Raw genomic sequence first — 14,166 nt, 5'->3', positions numbered from 1 at the left:
CACCATTTTGGTGACAACAAATTGCACCCTTTTCTATATGCTAGTCATCTCCCATATATATCAAGCACTAGTGGATTTGCATTTGATAGGTAGTTACTTACACACAGTTTTAAAAAGCAGATTGGCCCAGTTACGGTTGCAGTTTAATCTGGGGACACAAAATTTCTTAGAACAAAAATTGGAACCGAATTGAGTGGTTTTAAAAAAAAATCAATATGCATTGAATGAAAATTGCAAATAGAACTAGGTGGTTTTCATAAAACTATTTGATTTCTAAAAACTAGCCAATTCAACTTAGTTTACCCTGTTTTTATTTTGTTTTATTTTTAAGTTTTGATTTTTTTTTTCATAACATAGTTTAATTAGATAATCCAATGTTGAGTTGGAGTAAGTCCTGATTAGTGATGTAGTAAGATTCCACAATGTAAAGAGATGGTTGTAATTTAAATTTAATTTTTTGAGAAGTCATGTAAATGGAAGCCTTTGCAATGTGTACCACTTTCTTATATTTATTCGGCATATCACTTCAAGTACCAAATTGGGTCCCTTGTGTGAGATCCTTGCGTACCCATTGTATGACACATTATCATGTGGTTTGGAGATGTCCTTTCCTCCTTGATTTTCTTTTGTTCAAAATCGGTTAAAATCATATGTTCTCAAATCCACACACATGTGAAATTTGATTATGAGTTTAGTGAAATTTTTTGTCTAACTGTGTGGAAAAGGAACCATTAATTTTAATCAAGGTTTCTTAAACAAAATTTTGAATGCGTACTAAATGTCTTCCCTTGCACATTATGGAATGTAGTGATGGCCACCAAGACCGTTGTTGATGAACTTAACCAAGGCAATAAGTTGGATGGAACCAATTCTGATATCTGACATCGTAAGATTCAGTTCTTACTGAATGAGTAAGAATGCCTTGAACACTTGACCACTGAAATGGCAAAACCCGATGAAGGTACTACCACCCATCACCATCAAGACAAAGAGGCCTATGATGCTTGGTTTAAAAAAGATAGTAGTGCACGTTTTATTATGTTGAGCTGTATGCACGACAATCTTATCGACCAATATGAGAGATGTGAAACTGCCAAGTCTATATGGGACTAGGTTAAGTTAGACTGTGGTTGTACATCAACTACAAGGTTGCAGGCCATGACCTTGAAGTTTGAGATGTACCGTAAGGACCCTAAGCACACCATGACTGAATACCTTAGGATTGTGAAGGACATGATAAGAAAATTAGATGATGTTGGGGTAAACCTTACCGATGAGCAACAAGTTCAAGCCGTCATAAGGACTTTACCTGATTCCTAGGCCCAAATGAAAATAGTTCTTACACATAACAACGGTGTCAAGACTTTTAATGAGATCGTCGCTCATGTGGAACTAGAGGCGGAGCGCCAAGAAGCGACCCACGCTTAAGCCCTTGTCTCCCAAGTGGGGCCTTCTTCCTCTGTTCCAATCTTCTATCTCGAGAAGCGAGCGAGGGTGTCTAGGTAGTGGAATCCGGATAGCGGGTTATAGTCTTGACCCAAATGCGTTCTCTAATTTCTGACCTTTCATCCCGTGCTCCCGTACGGTATACATACTTTTGTTTATCGAATCCCTGTTAAGGTTTTCTATGTCTCCCACATATTGATTCGGCGTACGACCTCTGGGTCTAAGCTCAAAAGACAAAGAAAAATAGGGAATCAAGTGCAAGCACAGAACCAAGCACCAAGTGGAGGCAAACCCTTTAAGCGCAAATGTGGCAAGCGAGGTGAAAAAAAGATATCTGTCCAAGGTCGAATGCTATAACTATCAGAAGATGGGGCACTTCACTCGTGATTGCACTAATGCAAAGAAGGTACCATTTCCATCCCTCTCTCCTGATACTTTTATATGTACGCATGTTTCGGTTGCCTATACCCAATCTGATTGGATTATGGATACAGGAGCGACAAGACACATAGCTCGTGATCGAGAGGGATTTGAAGATTTTAGGAAGATTTCGGATGGCTCCTAGAACATCTATATGGGAAGTGGCACGAGTGAAGTAGTTCAAGGAGTTGGTACCTATCAGCTCACCTTTCGCATTGGGCACACCTTACTTCTTCATGATGTGCTATATGCACTGGAAGTCCAGCATGATCTATTTTCAGTTACAACACTCTTAACTTTGGGATATTCATTTATTTTTTATAATGATTTGTTTGAGTTACATTTGGATGATGGTTTATTTGGACAATGTTTATTTGAGAATGGTTTTTTTTAATTAGATTTAGTAAATCATGACGCTTCTTCTTCATCTTTTGTTATTAAACTGATAATAATTCGGATTCAAATGCATGGAATGCTAGACTAGGACACATGGGTCGTGACAGGATGATCAGGTTAGCTAGAGAAGGCTTTCTTAGCCCACTAGCTAAAGTCAACCTACCGACTTGTGAGCCCTATTTAGCCGGTAAGGCCCATTAGAAGCCTTTTGGAAAGGCAATCCGAGCAACCCAAACCCTAGTGCATGTCCATTCGAACATCTACGAACCAATGAATATGAAGGCACGTCATGGTGCTTCTTATTTTCTTACATTTATTGACGATTATTCGTGATATGATTATGTCTTCTTGATCTCTCACTACTACTAAGCATTAGACTGCTTCAAACGCTTTATAGCAAAGGTTAAGAATAAACAAGACAAGAATTTAAAAACTCTACGCACTGACCAAGGCCGCGATTATCTATTAGATCACTCTAAAGAATTGTGCAAGGAAAAAAGGAATCACCAGTGCATTTGACTATTTTCCACACACCGCAACAAAATGGTGTAGTAGAGCGAAGGAATAGAACTCTTGTATACATCATTAGGTCGATGATGGCATAGGCCAACCTCCCAATATCCTTCTGGGAGGACGTTTTTATAACTGCTGCCTACATCCTTAATCAAGTACCATCACAGTCAGTTCCTTCTACTCCCTGTGAAGTTTGGAAAGACACAAAGCCCACTTTGGGGCATCGATGACCATGGGGATGTGCTGGATATGTTCATAATACATCCTATAAGTTTGAAAAACTTAGCTCTAGAGCTAAAAAGAATATTTTTATAAGATACTCCGATAGCTCAAAAGGCTATGTTATGCACGGTGAACATCCAAATGGAGGAATGTCAAAAACTGAGTCACATAATGTTGATTTTCTTGAGATCGATTTTCTAGTATAAAAGACGCTAGCAGAGATCTTGACATCTTTGAGATAGAAACTGATGAAAGCATCTCAGCTACTCTTGGCGAAGGTGGGGAATTAATAACTCATCATGAGATTGCCAGAGAGGGTGAGAGTGATCATCAGCCCAGTGGGAGTGCGCCACTTAGTAAAAGCGCATAACCCAAAACTTAAGATCCTTTTGTGCGTAGGAGCACACATGGAAATGTTCCTTGCGTCGTTTTGAGATTGAAGGAGATGTCCTCGTTTGTGTTCTAAGGGATGGGAATGAGTCAGCCTCAATAAAAGAGACGCTCTCCTCTCCAGCTAAGAAATTTTGGCAAGCTGCTATAGAAGATGAATTGAGTTCTATGAGTAAGAACCAAGTCTGGGAGTTAGTTGACCTTCCTCCTGGATGTAAAGTCATCGAGAACAAATCGGTCCTGAAGGTCAAGCGTGAGGCAAATGGTTCAATTGGCAAGTATAAAGCACACCTTGTGGCAAAGGGATATATCCAAGGAGAGGGTATAGACTATCATGAGATGTTCTCCCCTGCGGTAAAAATGGCCTTTATTCACCTCATGCTAGCCATTGTTGCAAAATTGGATTTGGAACTTTACCAATGGAAGTTAAGACTGCTTTTCTCAATAGAGAACTGGATGAGGAGATCTTTATGGCTCAACACGTGGATTTTTTAGGTAAAGGGATAGGAGCGCAAAGTATGATATCTCAAATGTTCCATCTATGGTTTTTAAAATGATTGAGAGGACCATTGCGTGTATGTAAAATGGTCCAAGAAAGTTTCCTTATCCTATCCTTGTATGTTGATGACATTCTACTGGCTGGAAATGACATGGAGTTAGATGTTGCCACTAAAGAGTGGTTGTCCTCTACTTTTGAGGTGAAGGACATGAGTGAAGCCAATTTTGTGTTGGGCATGAAGATTGTGAGGGACTGTCCTAGGAGATTTCTTAGTTTGTATCAAAAGACTTACATAAAGTAAGTCTTAGAGTGATTCCATGAACAACTCGAAACCCATACAACTCCAATAGATAAGGCATGCATTTTGAGCCAAAACCAATGCCTTAAACTGATGAAGAAAGAAACCAAATGTCCAAAGTACCCTATGTGGATGCAGTAGGCAGTCTGATGTATGCGATGATGTGTACGCATCTAGACATATGCTTCGCTATTGGCATATGTTTAGCAGTTATCAGAATAATCCAGAACCAGTTCATTGGCAAGCTGTAAATAAGATTCTTCAATACCTACGTGGGACTACAAAAGTCTTGCTCACCTTCAGTGGTTCAGACTTGAGACTGAGGGGCTATAGTGATGCTGATTGGGCTAGTGATAGAGATGAGCGCAAATCCACTTCAAGGTATGCATTTGTCCTAAGAGACGGTATTGTCACTTGGAGTAGCAAGAAACAGACCTGCATCGCCCTATACATGATGGAGTCGCAGTATATCGCATGTTCAGCCGCAGTTCAGGAGGCCATTTGGTTCAGAAGGTTCTTGCAGAGACTTGGTGTTTCTGCTTACTCAAACAACGTTGTGCTTATACATTATAATAGCATGGCAACACTGGCATTTGTGAAGGACCCCAAGTTTTATGGGAGAGCCAAGAACATTGACATACGATATCATTACATTCGAGACATGTTGCACAAGGTGAAGTTGTTCTGAAGCATTACTCCACCGGCAGTATGTTGGTTGATCCTTTGACGAAGCCCATTACCAAAGATGTTTTCCTTGTTCTCGTTAGGAACTTGGGACTGAGACAGATGTGATATGTATTTTACTTTAGGACACTTTTATGGATGGACATTTATTTATGAGATATATTTGTTTGAGCGATATTGTACGCATCCATGTGTTATTGTAAAGATGTCATCAGGCAATGAGTCGACCCACTCATATGGGTGACTCGCCTTGGCGATTGTGGATAGAGAGCAAGAAGAGCCTATGAGCATTTGTGCTTCATAACCCCTTAGTTAGAAATAAGATGAAACCTTATCTGATCCAACTTAGAAGATACCACACTTCTACGTAACCTGTGAAAAGCCAGATCAGGTTAGGCGCTTGGCACAGCGGCTAGCCTAAGATCTGTATGGCCTTTATAAGTTTTCATGAGTGACATGCCTACCTCAGTGGGAGTTTCGCCATAACATACATATCATACTGTATGTGCCTGTACCGATCGATAGTGAGAGTGACTGAATGGATCCCTACTTCATCACTGTATGAGCCACGTGGACTATATTAATCCCTCAAAACCCTTATTACATGAGCCAATGTCATGAAGATGACACCCAATGACGCTACTTTGACATACTCCTAGGATCATGGATGATGCCGTCCAGTGGGACACGATTGGAAAAGCTATTGGGGACAATCGAATTGACATAAGGGGCTCAGGGAAAACCATTCGACATTACACCTTTGTTTTGTGACTCATTGTCCAGACGACTTATTGTGTTTGTGATCGACGAAGTCATGAGTACATTACATTAAAAGGGTTAACACTGCTCATCATGAGAGATCGAGAGTGCTAGATCTGGTGTTATTGGATTATCTGGGATATTTCGAGATTGTTTGTGAGTGATGTGCTATGTTGGTTAGATGGAAGCTTGATATAGTACTCCTACCTTGTATTATCTCATTAGGTTGCACACCTCATTTCTTGTATGAAGAGTTACACAATTGAGAGTCCATTCCAAGCCGTCCACATGGGTAGGCCGGCCCAACCCATGAGCAAGGGGAGAGAGGGCTGACCACTTAAGTGGCTGACTCTCCCCCCCCCCTTCTTCTATCTATTACTAGTGTGAGTCTAAACAGGAGGGCCTTGGGGTTTTGGTTATAAATAGAGAACCTCTAACCCTAAGGCCAAGATATTGAAAACCAAATTTCCAATTTCTCTCTGCTCTCCAAGTATTTGTGTTCTCTATGGGATTCCATCTTTTTCCAAGGATTTGTGGTGTGGAATTCTCATTGGAAAAGCCTTTTTAGATATCTAGAGAAAGAAGATTTATTCGTGTGCTCATAATAAAAAACTTGGTTCTTGATCTCTCTTCCGCTATCTTCCCATATACATTCAAGTATGATCCAAACCCTAATTTATTTGGATCTTGAATCAATTGATCTAACAAGAACATTAGGGGTGAAGGATAGGGCAGAAATTTAACACTGAAGAGGGGTGATTTTAGTCGATGAGACTGTCTTGCATTTTCATATTGATCAATCACATAATGATGGCCAAAGAGGCAGTGATTTTATAATATGGCGGTTTGAGGAAATGTAGCACTCGATACTTCATTGTCTGGAAAAACCTTACCAAAAAGAGCAAATTTGCAGAACACAAATTGTTAATAGTGTGGAACAAATATAAAATAAAACATCCAAACGGCTTATAGTATGGGGTTTTCATAGAGAAACCGTCTATGAGAGTTACTATCAAAGGGAATGATGTAGCCAAAACCTAGCATTCTGATACAAGATTGAATCAACAACCTATACCCTTATCGGAAACGAGAGAGAAATGGGGAAGAGGGTTTTTGGTGAAAAACAAGAGAGAATGAGAAAAGAGAAATTGGGAGTGAGCAAAAGATTCACCAGTATTGGAGAGAGAGGTTGGATAGATTTTTGGGAAGATGGGTTGTGGTAAATTATAATTTAACCCTTTACTAAGAAATCACGTTAAAGTTCTTGGTTTTCTTCAATTTTTTTATGTTTCCAATCGTGAATGTGATTTTACTTAACTATCCCAAAAATTTATTTCTAATATCTCTCTACTGCAGTTTTAAGAGGGTAATTGACATCTTGTTATGTTTGGATAAATAACAAAACCTGTTATGTTTATTTTTTCTCTAAAGGATCAATTGTATTAAAAAGATCAAAAAAGAATTACAAAACCAGCCAAGAAAAAATAAAACATGCTATACCTCATCCCCCACCTTATACATGGCCATCAGCAGGGAAAGGGAAAGCCTACAAATAAGATAAATCAGAGTCACCGGATACGGAATCTCGGTCTACATTGAGCATCCATCATAAGATCATCACGAATTGAAGATAGCATAGTCGGAGAAGAGGAAGACAACAAGGTTTTTTTTTTTGCTAAAGGTCAGTAATGTATTGATTAAATGAAGTCTAAAACAATCAAAATACAAGTGTAGCGAATAAAAACCAAACTGAATCCAAGGTGAGAGCTAAAGAGCACTCAGCCTGGCTGATACAATAAAGCCGCCCCTGCTAATAAAACCAAAGAAGAAGGTTCTAGATGAATCTATAATAAGGGTGGCCAGAAGCTTCCTAGGAAATTGCATGAGCAAGGAAACTTGGAGGAGAACTCCAGAAGTTGGTTGTATGCTCTTTTGCTGCATAGTTCGCAAGCTTATCAGCAGCCACATTCGCTTCTCTGTAGCAGTGAGTTATGCGCCAATGGATAGCGTCTAGGAACGAGGACACTGACCACCAATTTTGCAGCAAACTCCAAGGGATGTTGCGTGAAAGAATACTAGTAACCATCGCAGCCGAGTCGCTCTCGATCCAAATTCTATCAATATTCATTTCTTGAGCTTGCTTCACCCCAACAAAAAACGCTTCCATTTCTGCCATATAATTGGTACCCACTCCTTGGAAAGTCGCAAAGCATCTTGCTACTGTACCCCTGTGATCGCAAAAAATTCCTCCTGCCCCTCCTGATCCTGGGTTACCCCTTGATGATCCATCTATGTTGAGTTTCCACTAGCCCATGGGGGGTTGCTTCCAATGAACTTCAATGATTCTCCTTGCTGCTGGTCTTTTGATGGAGAGCTGCATGCTTCTTGCCATAACCAGAGCTTGAATCGAATTGATTTGCACCCCATGGATAGTGCTGCTGTTCGTGGCTTTAATAAAGCACAATTTAACCACTTGCTTAGGGCTTTTCTCAGAGCTTTCATACCTTCTCCTGTTGCGCTCCAGCCATACCTAGTAACATAAGATAACCAGAAGAATTTCCCAAGTCCTGGGTAAGCAGACTACCTTTGCTTTTCTCCTCCACCATGAAAAAAGGAGTTCCATGGTTGGAAAACCTCCCCAACTCTCATTGAAGTAGTAGAGGCATTCTCTCCAAACTTGGGTCGTGAAAGCACATTCCAGAAAGAGATGTGTATCTATTCCGCAAGTAGCCGGACAAAGTTCACATCTTGACACAATGGGTATTGTTTTGCGCCTAACCTTGTCGTCTGTAGGGAGTGCGCACTACACCATGCGCCATCCAAACAGTGATGTGAGTGGCAGCAAGTGCTTATGCCAAATCGCCCAGCCCCATGCAGGGGGGTTCGCCTTCTTCCTTATCGCATCCCATGTTGACTTAACCGTGAAGGAGCCTGATTGCGTGTGCACCCAAAAGCTTTTGTCCTGTCTATCCGTGACCAAGATGTTCAAGCCTTTAATAACATTGAACACTGTCTGTACGGTAGGACTTCCTACATCCGGGAAAATCCAGTTATTCTCCTCCCTAAAGTCGGACACCGTGGCTGAGAGACCAAGGGGTATAGAGGCGGGGCTCAACAGCTCTTCTATGCTTTGATATCCTACCCACTTATCATACCAGAATTTAATTGTGCTGCCGCTGCCTACCACCCAGCGTTCTGCATCTTGAACAAAAGCCCATACCTTACGTATGCCTAGTAGAATCGTGGAGGACCCAACGTGGGTTTTGAGGTTGCCATCGGATTTCAAGTACCTTCCTCGTAAGAATTTCGCAAACCCAGAGTTCTCCCTTCTGATCTTCCAAGCAAACTTTGCTAAAAAATCTGCTACCGGATTGGCTTCTCTATAACAATGGGAAAGTTTCCATCGAATGGAAGAAAGGTATGGCTAGAGAAGAAGCCACTCTTTGTAGATGTACCAGGGCATGCAGCCCCCATATATTGCTACTGTTATTGCTATAGAATTACACTCGATCCATAAAGCTTGAATCCCTAAATCCCTTGCGATATTTAATCCCTTGACTACAGCTTGGAATTCAGTCTCATAGTTAGAGCAAATACAGAAAAACTCACTAAAAGAGGCAACCACCTTTGCTTGAAAGTCGCGAATGACACCGCCAGCACCTGCTCGACCTAGGTTCCCAAATGAACACCCATCAACATTTAATTTAAACCATATTGTACTAAATGTATTAATTATTAAAAGGATCATGATTCTTCACTTTGAATTTTATTTTTATATTCAATCACATAGTTGGAAAACCGGGATTTGACTAGGACGAGTCGCCCAAGTCAAGTCAAAATTTTGGAAAACCTGGTCAAGAGTTGTGTAGACTAGGTCTGGGTAAAAAACAATGAGACTGGGTCATAAATCGTCTAAGTCAAATAAGAGTCAATATTTTTACCCGAGTCATGACAAACTCGACTAGTTTAGTCATTTTTTTAAAAAAACCATAAAGCCGGTTCACTTAGAATTTGAGTTGCGTAAAATAGTAAATTTGTATTCTAAACTAGTAAGCCTCAACTCTTGGACTCCCTTCTTTTGTTCAATGTTATAAACTCAAAATGCATTGATATGTGATTCATTGCTTTATCTGGTTTTCTCCCATATTATTTTTTTCTGATTTTTAACTAATTTATATATATTTATTATAGTAAAAACTTAAAAAAAAATGTGACTCGTCTTGACCAGGTTTGACAAGGCCAAGTTATCAGGTTTTTCTGAAAGACGAGTTGAGTCAAAAAACCTTGGTTTTCCAACTATGATATTTCACTATATTAAATATAAAAAAATTATTCGTTTTTCACCAGGTTTGACTCACTTGACTCACCAGGTTTTGAAGAGGACGAGTTAAGGCAAAAAATCTAGTTTTCTAACTATAGTTTGAGGACCCTTTAATTTTTTTATTTTTTTTTTTTTTTTGCTAAAGGTCAACAAAGTATATATTAAAGAAAATGAACTGCTGTTACAAAAATGACTGGAATACTACCAAAAAACCTTCTCAAAAGTCTGACCTTTCACCTTCGACATTGCCATCAGGAAAAGGGCAAACCCTGGAGAACTAATCACATACTAGGAAAATTCCCAAAGCCCTAAAAGGTTAAATTAAGGAAATCTGTAATAGCAGTGCTTCCCACGAGAGAGCCTGAGCAATGACTTAGGAGTAACGTGCCAAATGTTTGAAGTTTTTGCTTTGGCCACCTTATTAGCTAAGGCATCTACTACTGTGTTTGCTTCTAGGTAACAATGGGTGATTCACCACTGAATAGAATCAAGGAAGGTAGAGATCGACCACCATGTCTGTAGAAAACTCCAGGGGATCTAGCGGGCGAGGATAGCGGTGACCACGGCTACAAAATCACTCTCAATCCATAGATTATCAATACATAAATCCTGAGCTTCCTTAATATCCACAAAGAAAGCCGTTATCTCCGCCATGAAATTAGTTCCTACTCCATGGTAAGGTAAAACATCTAATAGTTGTACCAAAATGGTCCCGAAAAATCCCTCCAGCACCTGAGGACCCTGGATTTCCCAACGAGGCCGTCGATGTTTAATTTCCACCAACCTGGCAGTGGCTGCCCCCATCTCACCTCCGTTATATTTTTTGTTGGCGACCTGGAGATAGTAACTCGCAACTTCCTAGCTAGGATCAGATCATGAACTGATTTAACCTTGACCCCATCAATATGAGTACAGTCCGAGACTTCTCTGAAACATAAGTTTACCATTTGTGTAGGGCCTCTTCGCAAATTTTCATGCCTCCGCCTGTTACGCTCCAACCAAATATGTTGGCAAATAATAATTAGAAGAGACCCCCAGATTTTGGGTAAAGGAACCACCTTAAACTTTCTTCGCCACCAAGAAAATAGAAGCTCAATAGAGGGAAAACCACACCAACTCTCATTGAAGTAGTAAAGAACTTCCCTGCAAACATGACACTAGAAAGCGCAGTCCATAAAAATATGGTTTCAGGATTTACAAGCTACACCACAGAGCTCACACCTGGACACCAGAACCACTGCCCTGCGACGCACTTTGTCATCTACAGGAAGCACACCATGCGCAAGCTGCCACCCAAATACAGAAGTGCGAGGTTGTAAATTCCGTTGCTCAATCGCCCAACCCCATTCAGGAGGAGCCGCCTTCACCCTCAAAGCTTTCCAAGCAGATGCCACCGAGAAAATACCAGATTTTGTATGAGCCCAAACTCGACTATCCATCCCGTTAGATATTGAGATATCCATGCCTTGGATAATAGAGAAAATATTTTGAAGAGCAGGAACCATAACCTCCGGAAAAGCCCAAATTCCCTCCTCCAAAAAATCAGAAACCAAGGTGGAAAGGGAGCGAGGAATCTGAGTAGGCTGCAGTAAATCCTCAATATTGTGGTCACCAATCCATTTATCATACCAAAATTGAATGGAGTTAATCATTGTCAACCACCCAATGCTCTGCAAAATGAACAAACTCCCAAACCTTTCGAAGACCTAGAAGGACCGTTGACGACCCAATTGATTTTTTAAGTGAACCATCGGCTTTAACAAATCTCCCTCGCATAAAGGCTGCAAAAACCAAATTATCCATCTTGATTTGCCAAGCAAATTTGGCTAACAACGCCATATTTAAATCCCATAGATAACAGATCCCAAGGCAACCTTCTTTTTTGGGCTTACAAAGACTGTCCCATCGCAGTGTGATAGACTTGGTACTATCAACCTCCCCTAACCAGATGAGATTACAAATCCATCTCTCCATTATCTCTATTGTCGCAGCCGGCCATACGTAAACTGAAAAGTTATGACTCGGGATACTTCTCAATACTGATCGGACCAGCTCAACACGCCTCGCTATAGATAGGAGGCGTCCCTTCCATGCAACAAGCCTGTTTTTTAATTGATCAACAAGAGGCAAAATCACATCACGATTCACCCTGCCTTTCATCAGTTGAATCCCCAAGTATCTCGTTGGGAAAGCACAAAGCCACAAACTAGGATTTGTAACTCCGAAGTCAAGCGCTGTCTTCTACTCACTGAAATCCCCCCCAAGAAAACCTTGCTCCTAGCAAGATTGATTACTTGGCCTGAGTACGATCCATAGTTGTCAAGGAAAAGCTTTACCCGCTTCACACATTTCAGCTCTGCCTTCATAAAAAATAAATAGATCATCAGCATAAAGAAGATTGGAGGGGGTATTCACCTGCTGAGGACCTGGTAAGGCATTGATCCAACCCTTATCACGCAGCACACTAAAACCTCTGCACAAAACCTCTTCAGATAAAATAAATAAAAGAGGGGACAGTGGGTCTCCTTGCTCAGACCTCTTTCAACCCCAAAAAAATAAACTAGTCCTCCATTTATCAACATAGAATTCTCGTAGATAGTAGGATCTGATGCACCCAAGAGATCCATAGTTGGGAGAATCCGAAAGCACTGAGGACATCAAAAAGAAAATCCCATTCAAGAGTATCAAAAGCTTTTTGAATGCCCAACTTCATACCCATTAATCCACCGCCTCTGCACTTTATAGACATTGAATTAGTTAATTCTAAGGCCACCTATATTCTCAAAAATTACTCTGCGCTTCCGGAAAGTTTCTTGCTCAACTGAGATCAACTTGTGATGAATAGTAGAGAAACGAGTTGCCATGAATTTCAGGATTAATTTGAAGAAAAAATTTTCCAACCAAATTGGCCGAAACTGACCCACCTTATTAGCATTTTCCACCTTTGGAATCAGGCTTAAATTTTAGTAAACTCTTAACTCTTCTTTGAATCACTCCGTTTATTTCTTGCTGTGCATCCCTGTTTGCAGTGTTGAGTCCTTGAAGATTTGAAGTCCAGTTGTTACCATGTAAATTAAGGTTCTAAGAATAATAATGCTCAACACTAAGACAATTACTTAGCTTCAGTGTTCAAAGTACATCGATTAAAATTAAAATGGTTCTTGCTTATTTAGCGGTTAGAATCGAAGGTGTTCAGTTTTGTAGCAACTAGCACAACCAAACTAAATACCCTTGTTAGGATAATGCCTTCAGAGCATGGTTTAAGTAATTGGTATCGGATCAGCTGTGTCGGTATCTGCAGAAAACAATACCGATTCCTAGGTAGTAGCTAATACCAAATGGTACAAATCAAGGGTAAACTCGTCTAATTTTTTATTTTTTATTTTTTTGAAAAAAAAGGGACAAAATCAGCTGATATAGCTCAATCCATACTAAGCTGATGCCAATACGTATTGTTATTGGTAGAGAGTGATCAATACCGGTACCGATTACTAAAATCATGCTCCAAAGTGGATTGCTAATTTGTGACAACAAAGATATGAAAATTTATGCTACATGAAAGCTTGCGTGATAGATCACAATAAGCCCATCTATATCATGGAAGACTCTTTGGATCGAGGATAGAAAGATGGCAAGAGAGAGTTTCCCACAACAGCATAATAAGAAGGAATCTGCATACCACACTAATGATGCTCTCAAAAATGATAAAATTTATATAAGGTTCCCATGAGACCCACATAATAAAAAATAAGAGTGTCAGTGTGAACCACAAGAGGGCATATAATTATTTTTTGAAATCTATACTTTGTCGGCGTATGCTTCTGTTTTCCCACAGATTAATTGTCAATATTAGCACCATAATGATCACTTTCTATAAATGGAATTTCTGCTCATCAAATGGGTATGTAAATACTACTGAATTTCCTCGGTATGAAAAAAAGATTGAACAGTGCTTCTATTTTTGGGGCGGCAAATTATAGAATTAGAACTTCCCACATGGAGTTGATATAAATCAAGGAACATGTGGACCACTTTCGTGCCTGCAAGCCAAGCCACCTCAAATGCCATCTACCTATCAAAATTATCCAAAATAATTAACCTCGATCTACCTTAATGAGCCAGTTTAGTTTAGCAATGTACACGTATGTATGTGTGTATATATGAGAAAGAGAGAGAGAGAGAATAGTCTTTGATCTATTTTAGGGAGAAAAAACACCA

This window comes from Telopea speciosissima, chromosome 1, assembly GCF_018873765.1.
Source record: "Telopea speciosissima isolate NSW1024214 ecotype Mountain lineage chromosome 1, Tspe_v1, whole genome shotgun sequence".
Taxonomy (NCBI): Eukaryota; Viridiplantae; Streptophyta; class Magnoliopsida; order Proteales; family Proteaceae; genus Telopea; species Telopea speciosissima.
Note: the sequence above shows the minus strand (reverse complement) of the source record.